Source organism: Schistocerca americana, chromosome 3 (assembly GCF_021461395.2).
Source record: "Schistocerca americana isolate TAMUIC-IGC-003095 chromosome 3, iqSchAmer2.1, whole genome shotgun sequence".
In the NCBI taxonomy this organism is placed as follows: Eukaryota; Metazoa; Arthropoda; class Insecta; order Orthoptera; family Acrididae; genus Schistocerca; species Schistocerca americana.
This window is the reverse complement of record NC_060121.1, coordinates 514,921,859-514,947,763: the sequence shown is the minus strand read 5'-3', so window position 1 is coordinate 514,947,763 and position 25,905 is coordinate 514,921,859. Positions and strand designations below refer to the sequence as shown.

The following is a 25,905-nucleotide window of genomic DNA, read 5'->3' as shown; positions in this document are numbered from 1 at the left end:
GTTTGCTCTATATTTAATAGAGCAGCCTAAATATTTAAATGTATTAACCTGCTCTATAATCTACTTGTCAGTTTCAATGTTAACTCGTATGGGCTGGTGTCCTCAAAATGCCACTGGTTTGTATTTTTTGATGGACACGCTCAGATTGTATTCACTGGCTTTTTTACTTAAATCAAAGACAGCTTCCTGTAAGTAATTTTCATTCTGATTAACAATTACTTGGACGTCAGTATCCACATCGTTAATTTTAAAATGTTTTTGTTGTTTGTACCCAAGTTTCGGTTACAGAATCGAGACGGAACACCCTTGTCTAACTCCTTGGTTTATGTCAGCCTTATCATGTCTGCTGCCGGCTAGTTTAATTCTATTTCGTTATTCACCTATAAACCCTGCACAGCTCTTACGACATAAGATGGGAATTTTAAAATTTCCCACAGATAGCTTCGATTTACTTTATCAAATGGCTCTTCGTAGTCGATGTAGGCAAGAAATGCTGGTAAACTGAATTCACGGATGTTTTATTATTAGTTGCGTCACGATGAAGATACAGTCCGAACATGATCTGCCTTTTTGAAAATCATGCTGGGTATCAGATAATAAAGTTTCAGGGACTGCAGACAGCCGTTTTGTTAAGATTCTAGCAAACACTTCATAAAATGTATTCAGATTGCTAATACCTCTGTATCACTGACATTCACGTCTGTTTCCTGTCTTATAAATTGGGCATATGTACGAATACGTACGCAATATGGCGCTTATTTCATTTCCTATTTTAACAAAGTTGCAGCATTAAATAAATGTAAAATTAGAACTAATCAAGAAACGGAAATGCTTAAAATTAACAAAAATGGCTCTGAGCACTATGGGACTTAACGTCTGAGGTCATCAGTCCCCTAGAACATAGAACTACTTAAACCTAACCAACCTAAGGACAACACACACATCCATGCCCGAGGCAGGATTCGAACCTGCGACCGTAGCGGTCGCGCGGTTTCAGACTGCAGCGCCTAGAACAGCTCGGCCATTAAAATTAACAACTGATTTATAAGTATCCATATGAGGGCGTTGCTGCACCGCTGGCCGCTGTGGCTGAGCGGTTCTAGGGGCTCCAGTCCGGAACCACGCGGCTGCTACGATCGCAGGTTCGAAGCCTGCCTCGAGCATGGATGTGTGTGATGTCCTTAGGTTAGTTAGGTTTACGTAGTTCTAAGTCTAGGGGACTGATGACCTCAGATGTTAAGTCCCATAGTGCTTAGAGCCATTTGAACCATTTTTTCGTTGCTGCACCGTATATCTAACGTAGTGCGACTCCGATACCGATATACAAGCACCGACATGTAGGCAAGGGACCAGTGTTATACAATTTTAACATCTTGTTGATGTACGACCAGCAACCCTTTTATTTAATGAAAAGTTTATTACAAATCTGTCACAGTTGCAGTGCATGTATTTATATGTACTGCAAGTGTGACAACGTTTGTAATAAACTCTTCATGAAGGGATTGGTGAGGCATTCGTGCCTTCCTGATGTGCGTGCGTTAAACGCGGAAACGTGAACTATGACGACGTTATTACCAAATGCGCCCAAACAGGACCGCCGTGTCGTTATTCTTTTCTTGGCTGCCGAAGGACAAACACCGGTAGACATCCACTGGAGAATAAAGAGGGGTGGTGCTGCTTCAGGATAACGCACGTCCGCGTTAGCAAATGTCACAACGCAGAAGTTACGGCAACTGAAGTGGGAGACACCTGAGCACCCGGCCTACACTCCTAATCTCTCCCCACTCGATTATCGTGCCTTCGGTTCCCTAAATAGGCCTTCATGGACCGTCGATTCCTGTAGGACAAAGATGTGCAGCAAGCTATTACGGACTTCATACAGCAGGACGTGGTGTCTTATGAAAATGGTATCTTCAACCTGGTGCGAAGGTAGCGTGATTCCATTTCAATGTTCACGACGATTTTGCCTGATTGGCATTCCGATTCTGGACTGTACGGTACTCGAAGGGAAATTTTTTTATTGCCCCTTATATTAACATGGTCCGCCGCTCGTGGTCTTCCGGTAGCGTTCTCGCTTCTCGAGCACGGGGTCCCGGGTTCGATTCCTGGCGGAGTCAGAGATTTTTCCTGCCTCGAGATGACTGGGTGTTGTGTCGTCTTCATCATCATCATTCATCACCATTACGGTCGGACGAAGGCAATGGCAAACCACCTCCGTTTGGACGTTGCCTAGTACAACGGTGCGGGTCCCCGCATTGTCCCCTACGCTCCTCGGGGTATGGGACCTCATTATCATCATATTAACAATATAAAAAAGAGTTTAGATGTATAGAATGTTCTTCAGGACGGAGCGTTCAGAAAAACAACGAGCCTCTTGCTCCTAGTTAGCCATCTCCTGATCTACCACAACTTGCCATCTGAGAGGGATACTAGGAGATTCGCCCTCAAATGGTGTGATCCTGCGCGCAGCATGTGCTGTCCTCTATTTCTACATTTCTCTTACAATCTAATACCACTGTCCAATGAACATAGACAATACTCACGAGACAGACGAAGTAGTACTGGTAGTAGCAAACAGAACACAGCATGTTGTTATCAATGGAGAGACGTCTACAGACGTTAAAGTAACCTCTGGCGTGCCACAGGGGAGTGTTATGGGACCATTGCTTTTCACAATATATATAAATGACCTAGTAGATAGTGTCGGAAATTCCATGCGGCTTTTCGCGGATGATGCTGCAGTATACAGAGAAGTTGCAGCATTAGAAAATTGTAGCGAAATGCAGGAAGATCTGCAGCGGATAGGCGCTTGGTGCAGGGAGTGGCAACTGACCCTTAACATAAACAAATGTAATGTATTGCGAATACATAGAAAGAAGGATCCTTTATTGTATGATTACATGATAGCGGAACAAACACTGGTAGCAGTTACTTCTGTAAAATATCTGGGAGTATGCGTGCGGAACGATTAGAAGTGGAAAGATCATATAAAATTAATTGTTGGTAAGGCGGGTACCAGGTTGAGATTCATTGGGAGAGTCCTTAGAAAATGTAGTCCATCAACAAAGGAGGTGGCTTACAAAACACTCGTTCGACCTATACTTGAGTATTGCTCATCAGTGTGGGATCCGTACCAGATCGGGTTGACGGAGGAGATAGAGAAGATCCAAAGAAGAGCGGCGCGTTTCGTCACAGGGTTATTTGGTAAGCGTGATAGCGTTACGGAGATGTTTAACAAACTCAAGTGGCAGACTCTGCAAGAGAGGCGCTCTGCATCGCGGTGTAGCTTGCTCGCCAGGTTTCGAGAGGGTGCGTTTCTGGATGAGCTATCGAATATATTGCTTCCCCATACTTATACCTTCCGAGGAGATCACGAATGTAAAATTGTAGAGATCCGAGCGCGCACGGAGGCTTTCAGACAGTCGTTCTTCCCGCGAACCATACGCGACTGGAACAGGAAAGGGAGGTAATGACAGTGGCGCGTAAAGTGCCCTCCGCCACACACCGTTGGGTGGCTTGCGGAGTATAAATGTAGATGTAGATGTAGATCAGACGATAGCGACGCAGGCGTAGTCGGACCTACTTACAGCAAAGACTAAAATGTATAGTCTTCGGCGTGTCACGGAAACAAGTGTTCCTTTACATTTACGTTGTTGTGCCGGTGTCGCTGTTCGATCTGCTACCACTACCACTGTCGGCCGCCTCGTTAGTTTTTCCTGTGGAGTCATTCGTCGCCTGTGCTCGTTGTACGTCGACCGCATTCCCGTCGCTGCAAGTGCTCTTTATGCAGTGCTCTAGACATTCCGACCGCACAGTTGTTGTGATCGGTCCGAACATCTTGTCTCCAAGTGACTCTGCCATGTCGTCGTGTGAGTGTTCAAGTCATCTATGCTGCGACTAACGGTCACAGTACAAAAATATCTGTTCTGAGCCAGCCCGGTTAGCCGTGCGGTCTAACGCACGGCTTTTCGGATTGGCAAGGAGCGCCTGGTCCCCGGCACGTATCCGCCCGGCGGAATTGTGTCGAGGTCCGGTGATCCGGGAACTCTGTGGCTGGTTTTTAGGCGGTTTTCCATCTGCCCCGGCGAATGCGAGTTGGTTCCCCTTATTTCGCCTCAGCCACAATATGTCGGCGATTGCTGCGCAAACAAGTTCTCCACGTACGCGTACACCACCATTACTCTACCACGCAAACATAGGGGTTACACTCGTCTGGTGTGAGACGTTCCCTGGGGAGGGGGGGGGGGGGGTCCACGGGGTCCGACCGCACAATAACCCTGAGAGAGTGGTTCGATGTGGGGCGGCGGAGGTGTGAAGTGGACTACGGTAGTCGTCGTCGGGTTGTGCACCACTGCGGCTGCGGCGGGAACGGTGCCTCTCCGTCGTTTCTAGGCCCCCGGTTAACATACAATACAATCTGTTCTGAGGTCCCGCTCTCTCTCTGCAGAGGGACTGATGACCTCGTAGTTTCGTCCCTTTAATCATTAAACCAACCTCTCTCTCCAAAGGCGTTTGGTCTCTTTAATCATTAAACCAACCAGCCAACCTCTCTCTCTCTCTCTCTCTCTCTCTCTCTCTCTCTCTCTCTCTCTCTCTGTCCACAGGCACAATCAGCCTCCTGACCGAGGGCTACACGTAGTAAATGCGTGGATGTATGGCTCGCTATCAGTCAAGGAATCAGTCATGCCCTGCCTGGGACAGACATATTTCATCTTTAGTCGCTACCTGACGTTGGGGAAGAACGCATGTATCCCTAAGGGCTTTTTCACAGTTGTCCGACTCCCATTCAGACGTATACAAATTCTCTTCCCAGCCTGCCTGCCCCTATCTCCGCCGCAACCACTAAAGGAGCTCAACTTGCCGCAACGGAAACCGAAGAGTACATGTGTACTGAAGCACAGTGGCTGAAGCAGGCCAATCTGCGTTTCCGAAAGCCTGACAAGCTTCACGGTACCCGTTCAGATTGCTGTACCTGACAACAGGTTGCGCTATTAATCCAACGTGATTAGCAAGGTAAATGTTGGCGTAGGTAGTTTCACTGCAGCTCATTTATCATAATGGTGTGAGCAGCAAAATGAGCAAACCGAACTTACTGAGATTGAGGGGAAATTAAGAACTGAGAAATATATACGAGACACGGAACACAGCCCAAGTCCAGCAGGGGAAAAGTTGTCGTGTGCTTATGAGGCAGCTTCAGATAAATTGGTAAGTGTCTCATAGTGCAAGCTGTATAAAAAGTTACTAAACACTTATTCGACAACCTCTAGTATGTTACATGTTTGTGAATTTGAACAGCAGTTTCCTCACTCCAGTAATATTTTGAAAGAGGAGAATGACTTAGTGGCTGAAAAGTGTGTGAAAACTGCGCTAAGAACTTGAGGCCATTTAGCAGTATACAGGCATTCTAAATTCAGGACAAACACTGATTGAAACACGACAAAAAATTGGCTCAAAACGCACCAAGGTGGTATGCAACGTAGTGCGAAAATGCTTAGTATGAAAGAAAGCATTCTTCTTTCAAACATATACTTCATACTTAACACAGTATGAAAAAAGAACTTCGTGTTTAATACAACGCATTTGGGGAATTTAGAATGAACTGTCTTGGCCACGAAGAATGAATTCAGAGAAATCGCAGTACACACCTCAGCAACAGTAATTAAAACTGGTGTAACTGGGTACATATTTGGGTGGAACACACTAAGGTTACAGAAAATAGACTTCCAAAACCTTACTTTAGTTGGCGTTGCAGTACAATAGACATCTTCAGTTGCTTAGGACCTCGACTTTCAGGCATGGTTCTGCTTACTACAGAAAACATTTATTACAGTCAACCCGACTAAGGTTCGAATTGAGAATAGTCAGGGCTAGTCCAAAGAGGGTGAATTTGCAGAAGAAACCGATCATTACATGAATAAATAAGCCCAAAAGATGGCGAAAAGAACAAATAAAATTCACATTTTCTGACCACAATGACCCAAAATGAATATATATTTCATTGAACCTCGTCTTGTGATTCTCAGGTAAAAAAAGACTTTTCGTGAACTTCCGAACCCTACTCATAACAGTACAGAATAAACTGTTACGTAGCGTAGAACAGCGGGAAGATGGGCAGGCAAGCAAAGCTTGCTTCAGCCTGTTTCGGGTGGGCATTGCTTGGCATGGATGGGATAAAGCAGCCTGCCCATTCTGCAGATAAGATGTAACAGCTTGTCTGTCGACTAATAGGCAAGCAAAGGCAGGTTAAAAGCGAAATGTGTATACACCTCTGATCCTTTAGTCATGAACTGACTCTTCAAGTTAAAAAAAAAATGGTTCAAATGGCTCTGAGCACTATGGGACTTAACTTCTGAGGTTATCAGTCTCCTAGAACTTAGAACTACTTAAACCTAACTAACTTAAGAACATCACACACATCCATGCCCGAGGCAGGATTCGAACCTGCGACCGTAGCGGTCACGCGGTTCCAGACTGTAGCGCTTAGAACCGCACGGCCACCCCGGCCGGCTCTTCAAGATTTAAGATCTCTCAAAATTTGTATTTCGTTCCCTAAAAGATCTGTCACTGTGTAGTCTTCTTGTGTCACACGGGATGCTGCAGTGCGATACTTAATAGTTAAATGAAATTAAAATTAAATCAATACAATGAAATGAATACCCTTAGCAGCATACAGGCGTTGATATACGTCAACGGGGACAGTTGAAAATGTGTGCCCCGACCGGGACTCGAACCCGGGATCTCCTGCTTACACGGCCGACGCTCTATCCATTTTTTTTTGTTTTTTTTTTTTTTGTTGACCGTTGTGTTTTGGTCGTTGCGGACGTCCCATGACATCCGTTCAAGTTCGCTGTTGATCCTTTCACTCAGTTCTTTTATTACAGAGGCCAACCGGCTCTCTGACCGAACACGCTGAGCTACCGTGCGAGCTTGGACGCAGAGGATAGTGCGACTGCAGGGACTTATCCCTGGCACGCCTCCCGTGAGACCCACATTCCCAACTTATTGTTCCGCACTATATTCGTAGTGCTACAGGCGTTGGCCTGTATGCAGCAAAGGGTATTCTTTTCATTGTATTATTTTATTGTAATTTCATTCTAACGAGCTGCACGGTCACCGATGGTATCTGTTCATTCGGACAGATACCATCTTTATTAATAGTTAGTTACGTCTATAGGGCAAGGACAGTGCCTTCGCCGACGTGGTGCCGGAAGCCCCGACCGTGCATGAGCACACTACTGTGTCAGCGCCTTACCACCATGGCATTATCCGCGATGCACAGTCGATATGCCCACGCGCTTACAGACGCGAAGACAGCGCAATGGTATATTCTCATGACAGTCGTGGGTAATCTGCAGGTCACTATGCTAATTCTTACAAGTTTGCGCAGTAACTTGCACGTCCTTTCCGTAGCTGTTTTGGTATGATCATTAAACTTCAATTTCTGGTCCAGATATATGCCCAAGTATCTTGTAATCATGTTCCTTTTTATGCTGTTTCCATCTAGTTTAATTGTACGACGCCGTTTATGTTCCCTTTCACTGTAATGTACGGGATTTTACACTGAAGCGCCAAAGAAACTGGAATAGACATGAGTAATCAAATACAGAGATATATAAAAAGGTAAAATGCGGCGCTGCGGTCGGCAACGCCTATGTAAGGCAACGGGTGACTGGCGCAGTTGTTAGGTCGGTTACTACTGCTACGATGGCACGTTATCAAGATTTAAGTGAGTTTGAACGTGGTGGCGCACGAGCGATACGACACAGCACCTCCGAGGTAGCGATGAAGAGGGGATTTTCCTGTACGACCATTTAAAGAGTGTACCGTAAATATCAGAAATCCGCTAAAACATCAAATCTCCGACATCGCTGCGGAAAAAGATTCTGCAAGAATGGGACCAACGACGACTGAAGAGAATCGTTCAAAGTGACAGGAGTGCAACCATTACGCAAACTGCTGCAGATTTGAGTGCGGGGCCATCAACAAGTGTCATCGTGCAAGCCATTCAACATAACATCATCGATAAGGGCTTTCGAAGCTGAAGGCCCACTTGTGTACCTTTGATGACAGCACGACACAAAGCTTTAGGACTCTGACAGGTGACACGAACTTAAACATCCTGTCTGATCACCTGCATCCATTCATGTCCATTGTGACAGACATGGGCAGTTCCAGGAGGACAATGCGACACCCCACGCGTCCAGAATTGCTTCAGAGTGGCTTCAGGAACACTTTTCTGAGAGGAACACTTCCGCTGGTTACCAAACACCCTAGAGATGAACATTATTGAGCATATCTGGGATGCCTTGCAACGTGCTGTTCAGAAGAGATCTCCACCCTATTGTACTGTTAACGATTTATGGACAGCTCTGCACGATTTATGGTGTCAGCTCCCTCCAACACTACTTCAGACATGAGTCGAGTCCATGCTACGTCGTGTTGCGGCACTTCTGCCTGCTCGCGGGGGCCCTACACGATATTTGGCAGGTGCACCAGTTTCTTTGGTTCTTCGGTGTATTTGCCGCAGTGGTGATTTGAGCGGACAATTTTCCGAATGTGAGTCCTGTGTCTTCGTGCACTGACGTAAGGATGCCGCCTCGTAGCTTTGCGGGCACGTGACGCGATACAAAAAGTATATAAGCATAGCAGAGACGAATGAGGCTAGCGACGATACTGGCCGCAGATGGGAAATCCTCTAACACAACGCGACTTTGACAACCGGTACATTGTTACAACCCGGCGTCTGAGAACGGGCACCTCGGAACGGTAAAACTGATCGGTTGTTCACGTGTTACAGTCGCGAGCCTCTACGCAACGTGTTTGAAAAACAGTGAAACCATGAATATGCGACAGGGTATTGGACATCCGCGCCTCATCGCACAATGAGGACTTCTGGAGGTTGTCCTGTCAGTAAAGCAGTATAGGTGGCGGGTGATATGCTGAGGCTTGCACAAGCGTTTCAGGGCACAGTGTTCACCGTACGTTGATCATCGTGGCGTTCCACAGTAGACGACCCCTAAGTGTTTCTCTTTTGACCTGTCGACATCGCCAATTACGGCTGCAATGAGCACTGGAACATAGAGATTGGAGCAACTGAAACGTGTCTCCCTGTCGGGTGAATAATGTTTCTTGATATACCAGGTCAATGGTCGCGTCCGGATACTCTGTCGTCCAGGCGAACGGCTGCCCGAAACATGGAGTGTGACACAGAAGCAGTATTACGTTATGCGGCGGCGTCCTTGTGAACCGTGACGATAATCGAAGGCACCATGAGTACTTGAACATCATTGCAGATCACCTAGTGCTTAGTGTCTTCCCCGACGACTACGTAACTTCCAGCAGGATAATTGTCCCTGTAACAAGGCCAGAATCGTACTACAGTGCTTTGAGGAGCATGATACTGAACTCACTTTGATGTCTTGACTACCAAATTATCCTGATCTGAACCCCATCGCACACATTCTGGACACTATCAGACGCCAGCTCCGCGCCCATATACCACTGGCCCGTACTTTAAGGGAATTGCGTGACCTGTGGGTGGACATTTGGTGCTACATACCGCCGGGAAATTAAAAGAAAAATTGGAAATTTGTGGTAAGGTCTTATGGAACCAAACTGCTGAGGTCATCGGTCCCTAAGCTTATGCACTACTTAATCTGAATTACGATAAGGACAACACACACACCCATGCCCGAGGGAGGACTCGAACCTCCGACCGGGGGAGCCTAGCAGACCGTGACAAGGCGCCTGAGACCGCGCGGCTATCACGCGTGACTCCGGGAACTTATGGGAGACGTGTCGAATTCATGCCATGCAGAATTCCTCCAGTATTCCGTTCGAAACGTGGACCAGCGCGTTACTAAACAGTTGATAGTAGTATTTTGATTAATCGGTTTATACAAAAGTAAAAAGGTAGCATACTTTACTTACTGTCATTGCATAATGTCAGGGGGGTCAACTTTTGCCATAATTGGTCAAGCCAAGATGAAGTTTTTTGAGTCCAAATGCGTATAATATGAAAACACTTATTTCTTAATTAAATTATGGCCAATTAAACTGAAATCTCCATCCCAGTTTATTACGTATTCCGATATCTTTATCTGAACAGATTCTCTCAGTTACGATATCACAGAAATTTGCCGTTTGCAGCAACATAGTAGTCTCATCGTATTTCATTTCATGGTTATATTCGAGGAAGTACTCGGCGGCAGTTGATTTGCTTTGTTGTTTTATTCGGGTGTGTCATTATGTTCCTTGCCTCCCTCCTCGACTGCTGTAATAATTTGCCCCATATAAAACAAGTCACATTCTCACGAAATGCTGTGGACAGCCGGATTCCCAGACTAAGGTGCCATGATTCGGTAGGAGAGTGTACCGATCTTTCCGGACACTGGGCCAGCATCAAGTAGATATGCGAGTCTTGATTTCTCCTTCTCTGTCTCAATCTCTACCTTTCTCTCAGCCTTTCTTGATCACATTCATCAGAGCAGGAAAACATCTACATCTACATACGTACTCCGCAAGCTACCGTACAGTGTGTGGCGGATTGTAAGCCTTCCCTCGAGGGATTGCCATTTGAATTCCCGAATCATCTCCGTAATACTTGGCTGTTGTGCGAACCTACTGGTAACAATTCTAGCAGCCCGCCTCTGAAGTGATTCGATCTCTTCCCTTAATCGTACCTGGTGCAGATCCCAAGCACTGGAGCAGTACTGAAGAATAAGTCGTACTAGTGTCCTATATGCACTCTCCTTTACAGATGAACCACACTTACCTAAAATTCCACCAATAAACCGAAGTCGACCATTCGCCTTCCCTACTACAATATATACAAGCTCGTTCCACTTCATACTGCTTTGCAACGTTACACCCACATATTTAAACGATGGGATTGTGTCAAACAGCACACTACTAATGCTGTATTCGAACATGACGGGTTTGATTTTCCTACTCATCTGCATTAACTTACGTTTTTCTACATTTAGAGCTAGCTGTTATTCATCATACCCACCAGAAATTTTGAGAAATGTTGAGAGAATGTGCGTTTCACAGAAAATCGCACCTGGCTCTGAAAAAAGAGCATCGAACGGCGCAGTGGGCGTCGGGAGTCGAACTCAGTTATAAATAGCAGTGCGAGACAACAACAGCTCACAGTTCTGGTTGGAGTCAGGCAGCGAGTAAACGTAACAGCAAAACTCCTAGCACATGAAGGAGGCGACTGTGTCGGTAGTTGATACATTTCAAATGGGAGCAACAACTCGGCTGAATACCCGGAAGACCGCCGCTAACCAGTCACGCCGAGGAAACGTAACGTATCACGTGTCGAAGTGCTAACAGTACATCGACTGAATTCGTTTCATCGATACTATACATCGAATGAATCATCTTGCCAAGATTACAAGCTCCTCTTGACGATTTTTTTGCGTGACTGTGATTTAAGACTAGGGTCTTTTTATATGCGCCTTATTAAAACACCATATACTTGCTTTTATACCTCCACCCCATCCTTCCTCTCTCTCTCTGCCTCTTTGCACACGCACACGCACACACACAAGTTCTCCCCAGCAGGAACACCGCAATAATTCTCACGAAACATTCAACATTAGCGCCACACTAAACATTATCAAACGATGGACAAATAAGCAGTGACAACAACGTAGCACATATCAATCAGTATGGGGAGACAATTGTCTGCTCAAATCACATTTTATGAAAAGTAAGTGCGAAGTTAAGGCGATACTGAAATTATATTTTAAAAATGGTGTGAAAACAATGTACTCAATAGCATTAGAGAGAGATATCCGGTAGAGATAAACAACAGCACCGAAAATTTAAGTACAAGAACATACATAACCAATACCTACGAAAAAGTACTTCAAAATGCACAGATTTTCTTCATGACTACTTCGCAGATGACATGCTGTCAGAGCGACAACAAGGGAAGAAAAATTGATCATTAAAAATGCATTCTCAGTACCAATGTAACTACCAGGTGAACATTCGAAACAAATCTAATAACATGTACATTTTATAATTTTTAGGCTTACAATAGATATCGAATGAAATAACAAGCTTACTGTTACAAGTCAATGTTTATTTATGCCCACAGCGCGTTTCGAACGTTTAAACCACCATCATCTGGTGGATTTATATGTGCCAGTACGAGATGTAGGTGTTGTGTGACTCCTTTTTCTCTCGTAAAACATAACATACAAACTGTCGCAATTTGTAAACAAGACACCATCTTTGTTTACAATGTATGACAGTTTGTTGCCGGCAGGGTGACCGAGAGGTTCTAGGCGCTACAGTCTGGAACCGCGCGACCGCTACGGTCGCAGGTTCGAATCCTGCCTCGGGCATGGATGTGTGTGATGTCATTAGGTTAGTTAGGTTTAAGTTGTTCTAAGTTCTAGGGGACTGATGATCTCAGAAGTTAATTCCCATAGTAATGAGAACCATTTGAACAGTTTGTATGTGATATATTACGAGAGAGAAAGAAGCCTGTGACCTCTGGAGACACTGCCACAGGTTGCCACTAAAGTCGTAACACAACACTCACATGAACACATGTAAATCCAACAAATGATGTAGATTTAGACAGTGGATTTGTTTACAAATAATTTTTCTGCTGCCAATCGCGAGTTTCTATTTTTCGTATTTTACACGACGCGTTTCGGGAAATGATTCCCATTTTCAATGCGTTTTCTCTGTGTACGGTGCCGTCTTTACATAATGTTTTCATATCTGGGTCATGCTTTGTTTTGTTGACTTTACTGCAATAACAAATTCGCGCAACTTAAGGTTGCGCGTTTTTTATGTAGGCCCTATTACAGTAAAGTCAGCGAAACAAAGCAGAACCTCACACATTGAAGCCATTGCGTAAAAATAGCATAGTAAACAGAAAAAACGCACTGTAAATGGGAATCATTTCTCGAAACGCGTCGTTTAAAATGTGAATAAAAGAAAATCGTGACTGGTAGCAGAAAAGTTATTTATAAACAAACCCATTGTTTTCACAGTCGCAGGCTTTCACAAAACCATTTATGGCGGACACAATCACGTTGTGGACAGACATAAACATTGATTGGAAACAGTAAACTTGCTGTTTCTTTCGATATAAATAAAAGTCACGATGAAGCCTAACCTAAAATGTTCGCATTTAAACTTACAATAGATATGGATTGTAAACTTTGTATTAAACTTTACAGAAATAAATTTGACCCCACAGAAGCCGACCCATAGGTGTCGGAACATGTCTGGAGAATAAAAAGAAATAAATAGTGTTCTGCGGCAGATAAAAAAATATCAAATAAACATACAGTGTTATTAACACATCTATGTGTGTCGACCATCTCTAACTCTTCATCCGGAATTGGAGCGCTCCAAGGCAGCACCTGCAGCATTTTGAAGTGTCTCAAGGCTCGAGGGATGTCGGCTGGTAATAAGATTAAGAGAAGAGGTATTTTGGGTGAGAGGTAGAATCGGGTATAAATTAGGGCGCGGAATGTGCCGACGGAGGCGGCTGCGCGCGCTCGGCGCTGCCGGCCTGTTACCTTGGGGCGGTCGTTGTGCCGCGCGGCACTTACCTTGGACGACGAAGGCTGCGCGCGCGTTGCCAGGCGACGGCGGCCGCTTCCGCCGCGAGCGCCTCTGCCGCGCTAATTGCCACAGCTGTGGCGCCGCGCTGCTTCCCTACTCTACCTGCTCAGTTCCGCCGCCCGGTCCGCGCGCACGGTGTTATTCCTGTCGCTACCGACACTCCTGCTTGCTCCTTTCTCCTCGTTACTACAGTGGACGCTTGCCAAATTGCAGCGCGCGATTGAAAAATGGACACCATTTAGCATTAATTATGTCGTGACAACGTCTATTTGCTCCTCTGTCAAACTCCCTTGTATGACAAAATACCGTGAGACTGCTTAGCTAATAACTACGAGAGTAATAATGCGTAAACAGTGGTTGAGTCCACAACGGATAGGCCACGTCCGTACGTGTTTGTCGCGTGGTATCTGTTTTGCCTGTGATAACATCGTACCAAAGCAGACGCGCATACGATATTGCAGTGGCTGTGTTATTCTGATTACGCCGCAAAGTTCCTTTAGACATGTATGCCGTGTTATTAACACTTGATTTCTGCAAAGTTTAATACAAAGTTTATAATAATTTATCTATTATAATTTTAAATGCGAACATTTTAGGTTATGCTTCATCATGACTTTTTTGATATCGAAAGAAACAGCAAGTTTACTGTTTCCAATCTGTGTTTATTTGTGTCCACAACGAGATGCGAAGGCTGAAACTTTCTGGTTGTGTCCACTATAAATCGTTTTGTGAAAGCCTGCGACTGTGAAAACAATGGGTTTCTTTATAAATAACTTTTCTGCTACCACTCACGATTTTCTTTTATGCACATTTTAAACGACGCGTTTCGGGAAACGACTTCCAGGCACTGCGGCGACTACAGCCGTCGTGAAATAAATGGTTGGCGACATGTGGCAGCCTGTGTGTGACCGTGAGTCGTGCACGGATTGCCAAACGGCAGGGCGACCACTCGGGATAAGCGGGAAATCCGGGTTCGGGACCCTGTCCGGCATTATCGTCATTCCATTCTACGGATGATGGTGGTCCTTATTGGGAGTTGCGAATTCATTTAATTTACTGCAGTCGCATCTCGGTGATTATTATTTACTAGACGTACCCGGCCACGCTTTGCTGCGGGTCAGTCTGCTTAAATGGAAAAGAAAGAAAGAAAAGAGAAAGCATATATGGCGCATTGGATATACGTCCTAATTTCTGCCACGCGGGATTAGCCGAGCGGTCTCAGGCGCTGCAATCATGGACTCTGCGGCTGGTCCCGGCGGAGGTTCGAGTCCTCCCTCGGGCATGGGTGTGTGTGTGTGTGTGTGTGTGTGTGTGTGTGTGTGTGTGTGTTTGTCCTTAGGATAATTTAGGTTAAGTAGTGTCTAAGCTTAGGGACTGATGACCTTCCATATGATTATGTACCATATGATTTCACACACATTTGAACATTTTCCTAGTCTCCTTCTTTCCCCTTTATCTGCCCATCTACCCCTCCCCCTTTCTTTGCCCATCTCCTCCTCTCTTCCCCCCTCTCTCTTTCAAACGGTTCAAATGGCTCTGAGCACTATGGGACTCAACTTCTGAGGTCATCAGTCGCCTATAACTTAGAACTAATTAAACCTAACTAACCTATGGACATCACACACATCCATGCCCGAGGCAGGATTCGAACCTGCGACCGTAGCGGTCGCTCGGCTCCTGACTGTAGCGCCTAGAACCGCACGGCCACTCAGGCCGGCCTCTCTCTTTCCATCAGCTCCTCCCCCACTCTCTGTCCATATTCTTCTTCCGCTCCCCCCCCCCCCATGACTCCTTCTCCCCCTGCCCCCTTTCTCTGTCCATCTTCTCCTTTCCTATGTTCATTTCGACCCATACCTCTAGCCATCTCGTCTTCCCACCTCTCTCTGAACTTGAACCTTGTTTATTGTTATTGAAAATTCAGATTTTGTAGTAGTATTATAATCATAAACCAGTAAGCCACGAATACAACTTTCCCGTTTGCTGTCAATCTTTCACTATTGTATATGAAATTTGTATCTATATTTATGTATTAAAAAGTATATAATATATGTATGTCTAAACGTTTATTACAGTAACGTGTAAAAATCTGAAGTAAACCGGAAAGGTGCATTTTGAGATTTTTAGTAAAAATGTTTATCCCTTCTCAACAGGGGTGGCCAAGATTTCGGCTAGCGGGCCATGCGCTAGCCCCAGTGGCATAGCTGTCAGCCTTGCTTCACACTTCCCCCACCGCCACGCTGTGCTGTCTGAGTGCGAGGAGGGGAAATTGGCGAACGCACTGCATTCAAATGGCAGCACAGATGTGCTACATATGACTTGGTTTTATTTTTCACACTTCTCAACAACATAGGTCACAAACAAAACAAATTTTCAGTATTAATTAATTATTTTCGACGCGCTGAAGACAAAATAAAATTTGTATCTGATACAAACTATCGGCTTACGGACAGACCTAGACAAATTCACAGAGTTTCACACTCAAGTTGCCATGTAATCGTGACTTATTTAGTTTCACATTCGAAAAAAGGTCAGCCGGGCGCTGTGGACGAGCGGTTCTAGGCTACGGTCGCAGGTTCGAATCCTGCCACGGGCATGGATGTGTGTAATGTTCCTAGGTTAGTTAGGTTTAACTAGTTCTAAGTCTAGGAGACTGATGACCTCAGATGTTAAGTCCCATAGTGCTTGGAACAATTTTTACTGCAGCACTTTCGCGACCTCATTATGGAGACTTGGAAAATGTACCTGAGAAAAGCAATGCAGACGTCCTGGACAGTTTAAAAGTAAAAAGATTATTGGCTGGCTCTGAGCACTATGGGACTTAACATCTATGGTCATCAGTCCCCTAGAACTTAGAACTACTTAAACCTAACTAACCTAAGGACAGCACACAACACCCAGCCATCACGAGGCATAGAAAATCCCTGACCCCGCCGGGAATCTAACCCGGGAACCCGGGCGTGGGAAGCGAGAACGCTACCGCACGACCACGAGATGCGGGCAAAAAGATTTATTAAAAAAAAACTGAAATCACTTTGCAGGTCCATCAGTTACATCTGCACACGCACATTGACGCTTTCAATTGAAACGGCGAACGCTCTCGAAAACAGAAATAAGACTGACAGTGTCGTCGAATCATTTGTAAAACAATCGTTGTAATTCTTCCAAGCCTACACTGAATTCTTCAAACCTTGCGCTTTCTTTAACGGCAGTGAAATCAGGGAACTGTATTGCCTGTCAGAATGTGTCCCTTCTACAAGGCGATATTCTCTTTAAATGCATCACAACCAAATGAAAAAGAAGTTGCTTTGGAATGTCTGACTGTGGTCAGTGTGAAGTCAAGTCCACTTAAAATGTGAAATCTGCAATCCATTCCGGATGTTTTAATTTTCGTTCCTACACTCTTTGTTCCTCTATAAATTCAGCAACAGCGAGATTTAAATTGAAAAGTCATTCCAAGCATACCTCTTGACGTAACCAACGCATTCTGCAGTAATATGTGAAGTCTCCAAGCCCTTCATTCGTTTTCCCTGAAAACTGTTGAAACTGAAAATGGAATAATGGGTACGACTTTGGAAATTTTACTACTCGTACCACTAATTTCTTCACGTGCTCCATGCCTGCAAATTTAGCACAAAGTGCTTGTCGGTGTACAGAAAAACGAAAACCGCCTGTCGATCGTTGTAATTTTTTGCTCTTCCATTGTCATCCAAACGTTTAAATTCTTTTTGCATCGTACTACAATGTCGTTTCGTAGCAGATAAGCAGCACCTGTTGCTAATGCGAATTGAGAATTCTCATCCCTCTCTTCTGTCACTCCCATTTATTTTAAAGGATTGTGACTATAGACCGCTAGAGTGGCTGTTTTTGCGCAAAGAGCCACTGGACATGTGAATGTCCTTCATACCAGGAACAAATAGTTAATGGTAAACAGCGCTGACATCACGATTCTACCGAACTCTGAGAGTTGTGCCGACCGCAAAATGCCACACCGTAATGCTAAATGATGTGTCGCGCTCTTCCGCGTGCTTCCCAGAAACACCGAGCCATGGCGAGTGTCAGGCCGACCACTGGCCCGCAGGCGGCTCGCATACGCTGCACGCGTGGAGTCTGGCTCGACGTGGCCGGCCCTGCGTTACGTACTACACACACACACACACAAACACACACACACACACACACACACACGCACACACATACACACACACACACACATACACACACTGGTATAGGCATGCGTATTCAAATACAGAGATGTGTAAACAGGCAGAATACGGCGCTGCGGTCGGCAACGCCTCTATGAGACAAGTGTCTGCCGCAGTTGTTACATCGGATACTGCTGCTACAATGGCAGCTTATCAAGATTTAAGTGAGTTTGAACATGGTGATACAGACGGCGCTCGAGCGCTAGGACACACCATCTCCGAGGTAGCGATGAAGTACGACCGTATCACGAGTGTACCGGAAATATCAGGAATCTGGTAAAACATCAAATCTCCGAAATCACTGCTTCCCGAAAAAGATCCTGCAAGAACGCGAACGACGATGACTGAAGAGAATCGTTCAACATGACAGAAGTGCAGCACTTCTGCAAATTGCTGTAGACTTCAATGCTGGGCCATTAACAATTGTCAGCGTGCGAACCAGTCAACGAAACATCTTCGACATCGGCTTTCGGAGCCGAAGGCCCACTCGTGTTCCCTTGATGACTGCACGACACAAAGCTTCACGCTTCACCTGGGCCCGTCAACACCGACGTTGGACTGTTGATGGCTGGAAACATGTTGCCTGGTCGGACGAGCCTCGTTTCAAATTCTATTGAGCGGATGGACGGGAACGGATTTGGAGACAGCCTCACAAATCCATGAACCCTGCATGTCAGCAGGGGACTGTTGAAGCTGGTGGAGGCTCTGTAATGGCGTGGGGCGTGAGCAGCTGAAGTGATATGGGACCCCTGATACGTCTACATACGATTCTAACAGTTGAAATGAGCGTTTGGCGTCATTGGCCGGGAGACCCCTTACGGGGCAGGTCCGGCCGCCTTGTTGCAGCTCTTATTACATTCGACGCCACATTGGGCGACCTGCGCGCCGGATGGGGATGAAATGATGATGAAGACAACACAACATCCAGTCACTGAGCGGACAAAATCTCCGACCCAGCCGGGAATCGAACCCGTCACGCTGACCATTCAGCTATCGGGGCGGACATTCGAACAGTTGACATGTACGTTAGCATCCTGTCTGATCTGCCGCCCGAAGTGGCCGTGCGGTTCTGGGCGCTACAGTCTGGAGCCGAGCGACCGCTACGGTCGCAGGTTCGAATCCTGCCTCTGGCAAGGATGGGTGTGATGTCCTTAGGTCAGTTAGGTTTAATTAGTTCTAAGTTCTAGGCGACTGATGACCTCAGAAGTTAAGTCGCATAGTGCTCAGAGCCATTTGAACCATTTGAACCTGTCTGATCTTCTGCGTCCATTCATGTCCATTTTGCATTCCGACGGACTTGGATAATTCCAGGAAGACAATGCGACATCCCATATGTCGAGAATTGCTACAGAGTGGCTCGATGAACACTCTTCTGAATTTAAACACTTCCGCTGGCCTCCAAACTCCTCAGACATGAACATTATTGATCATATCTGGGATGATTTGAGACGTGCTGCTTACAAGAGATCTCCACCCTATCCTACTCCTGCAGGATTCATGGTGTCAATGTTCTCCAGCGCTAATTCAGATATTAGTCGGGTCCACGCCACGTCGTGTTGCGGCACTTCGGCGTGCTCGCGGGGGCTATATATGTATACTACACAAAGGGGTACCTAAAACACGCCTAATACAACGTTCTGTCAAAATCTGAATGCAGTTGGTCAATAACCTTCGGAGATTAACAACTTTGAAGAAACGAACATTTACTTTTTTATTTATACTGATTAGCTTCGAGCAAAGTTATAAACTGGTATAGTGGGGAAACGCGTTTAGCTGGAACTACGGTTCGGGTGTCACTGTGAAGAGCTTGCCGAGCACTACTCGGATCCGAAATGAGACAATACAAAAATATTCGATGTGATATAAACGAAAATCTGCATTAAGCAGAAAATTAGAAAATAGTGAAGGACGGTGTCTCACATGAATCACAAATATTACACAAAACGCAAGTCACAGGAAAGTTCGCGTCGAAAGGAATCCAAAAGGCGTGAAAAGTTCAGTGGCAGGCGAGTGCGAGAGCTATGGCAATGTCGGAAAGGAAATGAAAAAACGGCGATAAGCGATTACGTAGCTGGCTCATCGCGCATACGGCGGCCAGCGGCAGCCTAAAACTGTGACTGTCTGCTCCGTAACCCGCATACTACTCTGCGTAACGGTTGTCTTAACCCTACAGCACTAAAGGGGGGGAAACGTTACATTGCTACCAAGACGTCGCAGAGCTGTCAGTGTTCGTGACCAAGCCGCTACTTCTCAATCAAGTAGCTTCTCAGTTTGCCTGACAAGGGCTGAGAGGATCCCGCTTGCCAACAGCGCTCGGCAGGCCGGACGATCAGCCATCCAAGTGGTAGCCAAGTCCGACAGCGCTTAACTTCAGTGGTCTGGCGGTAACCGGTGTTACCACTGCTGCAAGGCCATCGGTTTCCTCTGTGAACATCAGGTTGAAAACTAGTTTGAATTTGTATTACACTATCGCAACCATTGTTCAGAAAGGGAACACTATTTATTCCACAGGTTCCATTATCAATGGCCTTCTAATGCAACTGAGGAATGCGGGCGATAAGCCATAGATATTCAAATATAAGGTGAAAAGCTTTCTTGTTGCAGACACCATTATATTATGTACAGGAGGCCTTCTCAACAGCCTAACATTTTATTCACTCGAGGAAAAGTTTTACTTTGTTTAAATAAGTAAAAACTACAGACCTTGGGTATGATGTAAAAGCTTACGTAAAACACAAAATCATAAATATTCTCTTGTATCATAAAACAAACATGTCAGATTAACACGGGAAACTTTCACGGGCGGCGGACGATGAGCCCAAGTCCGAAACTAGTTACGGCTGTATACGAGGGCTGGAACTTAAATAGTGTCAACTATTTATTCACAACCGATACAGAAGAGTTATATGTTTGCACCCGTTACTGTCCTTCGAAGTAGTCACCACCGTTGTGTAGAACCCGTTCCCAGCGATGTGGAAGGCGTAGTATACCGTTAGCAGAGCCTGTTCTGTTGATGGTGCGAATGGAGCGGTCTACTGCCTGTCGAATCTCTGGGACAGTTCTGAAGCGAATGCCACGAAGTGGTTCCTTCATCTTCGGAATCAAATCAAAGTCACAACGACTTACGTCCGGGGAGTATGGTGGATGATACAGTATTTCCCAGTCCCATTGAACGAACAGAGCAGCCACAGCTTGCGCTGTATGCTCCCGCGCATTGTCGTGCAAAATGATGGGTGGGTTGCGCAGTGTCGTAGCTTCTTTCGCAAAGCTGGTCGCAAGTGATGCTCCAAAAACGAACAGTTCTACTGTGCATTGACGGTCTGCCGTGGAGGAACGTAATGCGTTAGGACAGTACCATCACAGTCGTACACGAGAATCACCATAGCTTTCACCGTACTGGGGCTCTGACGCACTTTCGCGGCGACTCATAATGACGCCGTTCGTTGGATTGGCGATTCAGTTTTAGTTCGTACGATGTGGCCCATGTCTCATCCAGTGTTACGATACGGCGTAAGAAAGCCTCTCCTTCGCGCTCATAGCGTATGAGCAGCGTCGTAACGCATCCATTTTTGCATTTCCGTCAAGTCATGCGGAACCCATCGTGATGCAATTTTTTGCATGCCCAGTCGATCTTTCAGGATGCGAAGCACAGTCGTATGCGCTAATGCGGTTTCGTGGGCGAGCTCACGAATCGTATGGCGTCGATCACTGTCCCTAACGCGGCAACAGCATGCACTTCTTCAGAGTCGCTAGGGCGACCTGCCCGATACATGTCTGCCACAATTTTCCGACCTTTGTTTAAGGCTTTTACCTAACGTGCCACTGTTCTGTACGGCAATGCCGATTCTCCGCACGATGACACTGTCGTACTGTACGACCTCTGGCACATTCAATCTTGATCCATCGCCGTTGTCCCTGTTTCAAAAACATAGTGACACCGTTACAGTAGACCGCTCGCTAACAAGTAACTGTGTTTCCATCGATGGTGCGCACGCCGGTGACGTGAGACGGGCCAGTCAATTTGCTCGGAGGTAAAGTAGGCATGTCAACAACGTGTGCTGTCAGCGACAACAGTAGATTCTATTGCATAGTTCTCCACAGCAGTGTTGCCACTATGTAAGTTCCAACCTATGTATATTTCCGAATTTGGCCGCGAATGTCTTTAACCATCACAGATAAAATAATATGTACTGATTGTTTCCGTAGCCGCCATTACTTGGCTCGTATGGCACCGTGGAACAAGAGAGAGATCATCCATGCTAAGTAGCAGCTAAATCCTTCGGCGCCGAGAAGTCTACGGGGCGCGTCCTCACCACACGCGACGAGGCAGCTAAAGATGAGGTGGACGAGGCCGGGACATCAGACCTCGTGAGACAGACAGCACCGTCGGACACGGGACGGGCTGGTTAATGTGATCTGCGCTCTCAGCGCTCTCCAGCGGTCGTTCTCGGCGTTATTTGGTTGGCAAACCACGCACTTCCTTTACCAAAGTGGACGCGTGTAAAATAGCTGCGTCAACTGTGTTACCGGTTGTCGAAGACGAGCGGAGAAAATCGCGAAGTAGGTCCTGGACTCGTCAATCTCTTGAACAGCAAATTGGTGCCAGGGGAACCCTGCACACTGTTGTATAACGACCTGAGACACACGGTAGTAGAAGTTATTCGTTAACTCAATTGAAATTTCAACCCGTTTCCGGTTTTAAACTGCATATAGTTGAGGTATGGAGTGTAATGTCAGTTTGTGCAGACATAATATCCATATTCTCGACGTCGCATTGACTACCAACACTCTGAAAAAACGTACTTCATCACGTAGATTTCAAGATCGAGATTAGAAGAGACTTTTCTGAAGCTGCTCACTACCGTTAAAAAAGATATCAGGCAAGATACAGACGTAAGCCTGTCCATAAACCCAGTGACAGGTATATATATTTTACAGAAAGTTTTATATTAGCAAAAACTCCCATTGTGTAACTAGGGTTTACTTCCTGACACAGACTGGCAGTTATGTTAAGCTTTCTTCCCACTGGGGAAACATCCCAGTCGTTGGCCTTTACAACAAGAACTGCGGCAAATACGTTACTTATAATAAAAAGTATCGACTTCTGAGAGAATCCTTCTACGAAAAATGACTTGTGGAAGGAGGTGGACACGCACATGCCACTCTTCTCTTCACAGCTCACGGTTCGCGATGCTGTCAACAGCGATACAGTTTCAACAAGGCAAGCAGGCCTCCGAGTATAGCACGCATTGCCTGAAGACTTTATATACAGCTGTCATTATATGATATTTAATATGCAAACTGTTGATGGATTATAATTGTGCTACACCATTGAAACGGTATACCTTCGTAGCACTCAAGTTATAACACTGAAAAAACAACTACAACAAGCCTTTACCTACCGGTATGTAGTTTTCTGACATTTTATTATAACAAATCGCACGTAAAACGACGCGTTTTCGAAAGAGTATCAATCTGCTGATGCTTTGAAACAGCTTTAATTTATTCACGTACTCTTTGGGAAAGAAAACACGCCGATTACGAAGTTTCACGCCATACAATATGGCGACTCCTATGTTCTGCTTATAACGTAAAACGATGTTGCATCTCACTGGTCACGTTCCTTTCCACGAGCAAACATCAAACATGCCAGATTCTTTATGTCACGCTGCGTAGTGTAGTGGAACGTGGAATTCCATGCTGTGACGTCACCAGCTCTTCTGTACGCCCCTGGGAGCTGAGTGGTCAGCGCGACGGAATGTCATACCTAACGGGCCGGGTCCGATTCCCGGCTGGGTCGGAGATTTTCTCCGCTCAGGGACTGGCTGTTGTGTTGTCCTTATCATCAATTCATCCCCATCGACACGCAAGTCGATGAAGTGGCGTCAACTCGAAAGACTTGCACCAGGCGAACGGTCTACCCGACGGGAGGCCCTAGCCACACGACATTTCCATTTTACCAGCTCTTCGCGCACGTGCATTTTCACGTTCCCTGAGAAGGACGGCACGGCTTGTGTACGACCCCAGCTGAAAACGGCTACCTCTTTACACATATGGTGCGTACATTCCTGCACCCTCTTTTCCGCATCCGCCTACACTTACAAATGATATCTAGGTCGGATGCTGAGGATCGTTCGTGTTGCGCCGAATGATGTCCAAACAACTCTCCGATGTTTTTGACGAGGCACCTACTCCTCCTCGTCTAGCGCCTCAAGATGATGTACAGACTTACCGTCGAAACATCGGTTCATTATTTTACATCCTGAAGCAGTCAACAATACAGAAGACGTTTACGGAAAATTTAGAACGTGCATAAAGCCTCAAACAGAATATTTCGATCGTCGTCACACGCAGTTTCAACATGTAATTATAATATGATTAACATCCCGGCGCTCATTAACTAATTTTTCGGATGCACTTATACATTAGGAACACGTAGTAATTTTGTTCCAGCCATTCTCGCATCCAGAAAAGCGTCCAAAGTCTAGCGCTAATGGACAGATCGCCCTCAATCGACACCCAACGCGCGCACTATTTGCTTACCTTTCAAAACTGCCGCGTCCCTCCACGGTCCTACGTCACACAACGGCACGTTGTCGCATCGAGCGCCTGTTCTACTCATGTTATAAAACGAAAAACTGACGTTACTGTCAGACGACGTCGCATAAAGTTATCGACAGTGTTGTTTTAACCCCCGTAAACCAACTCACAGGAAATTCTCTCGCTCTCTGTTGCTTTGAAACGCTTCCCGTCGAGGATCGACCCTACTTTGCAGTGCACAAGAGAAATATGCAACGGAGGACGTGTACCACACACAAGACCACTGCAATGAATGAATTCATTTATGGAATGATCGAAGGTCTAAGATGGAGCATTTTGGTGGATAGCATATTTCTATATATTTTTTTTCCTTCAGCAGAACTGATTATCAAGCACTAAATACGGAAGGAAAATTAGCATTATGATGTCACTGAATGGTGTAGTGGTGAGGACACTTGACTAGCTTTCGGGAGCGTAAAAGTTCTAATGCGCGTCTGGCCAACCTGATTTAAATTTTCCTTTGCTTACCTGAAAGACGTGAAAGAAATGCCAGTACAATTACACTGCTTGCCAGTTGCTTAGGAACAACTGACACTTTCTAAGGAACAATTGCCAATTGATACGGAACAACCGAGAATTTTTACGGAACACCCGATGAATGATAATAAAAGGATATAGAGAGGGCGGGACATGTTAACTGCAGTGAAGCCTGTCTACGAACGCTGTGTATGCATTCGATAGTTCATGAAGTACGATGTTTGGCGAAGGTGGATATGGGATCGATTACTGTTACATTCCGTGTGGAACAGCAACATGATTGCAAAACACCATTTGAGTGCTTACGACTGTGTACGAGCAGTTGGACGCTCGACGCCCATCAAAGTGTCACTATCGTGGCCTTAGTAGTGGGTGTGACCAAAAGCGTCATCTCGCCATTACGAAAGGCCACTGAAGGTGGAAAAGCCATGCGAAAGCGTGGCGGTGGTCGTAAACAGGGCACCACACCGCAAGAGGATCAATACGTAGCCCTAGCGGCGAAAAGGCACAGACATCCCACTCCTAGGCAAATTGCTGCAGACCTTAATCAGCTACCGATACACGTGTCTCTATCAGAACCATTTCGCACGGACTGAATCAGACTGGGTTGTATGCTCCGAAGTCTATTAAATGCAACCCACTGCAAGCACACCATTGTCGAGAACGAATGTAGGAAGCATGTTGTTTGGGGTCGCCAACAGTAGTACAGAGAGACTCCTCCGACGAATCCTGCTTCACTGTGGCAAGTGATTCTGGCCACCAGTTAGTGCGGAGAGAAGGGGAAACACGTTACACAACACAGAACGTTCATGAACGTCATCGGTATGGCTTAGGCGTATTGGTGTGGGCAGGCAATATACAAAGTGGCCGAACACCGCTGCGTATCTTTGCTCCAGGTACCGTTAATAGTACAACTGCATTGCAGGGAGGTTATTGTGGATCATGTCCATCCATTTATGGGTGTGGTAGGTCCCGTCTTCCTCTTTATGAACGACGATGCCCGACCACAAAAGACGGCTGAGGTGTC

At 45.9% G+C, this 25,905-nt stretch overlaps 1 protein-coding gene across 1 annotated transcript in view; it reads right to left on the bottom strand.

Moving 5' to 3' along the window:
• Positions 1 to 25,905, bottom strand: part of LOC124606173 (tRNA dimethylallyltransferase-like) — a 903,559-nt gene that overhangs the window by 118,409 nt on the left and 759,245 nt on the right. The window lies entirely within an intron of this gene.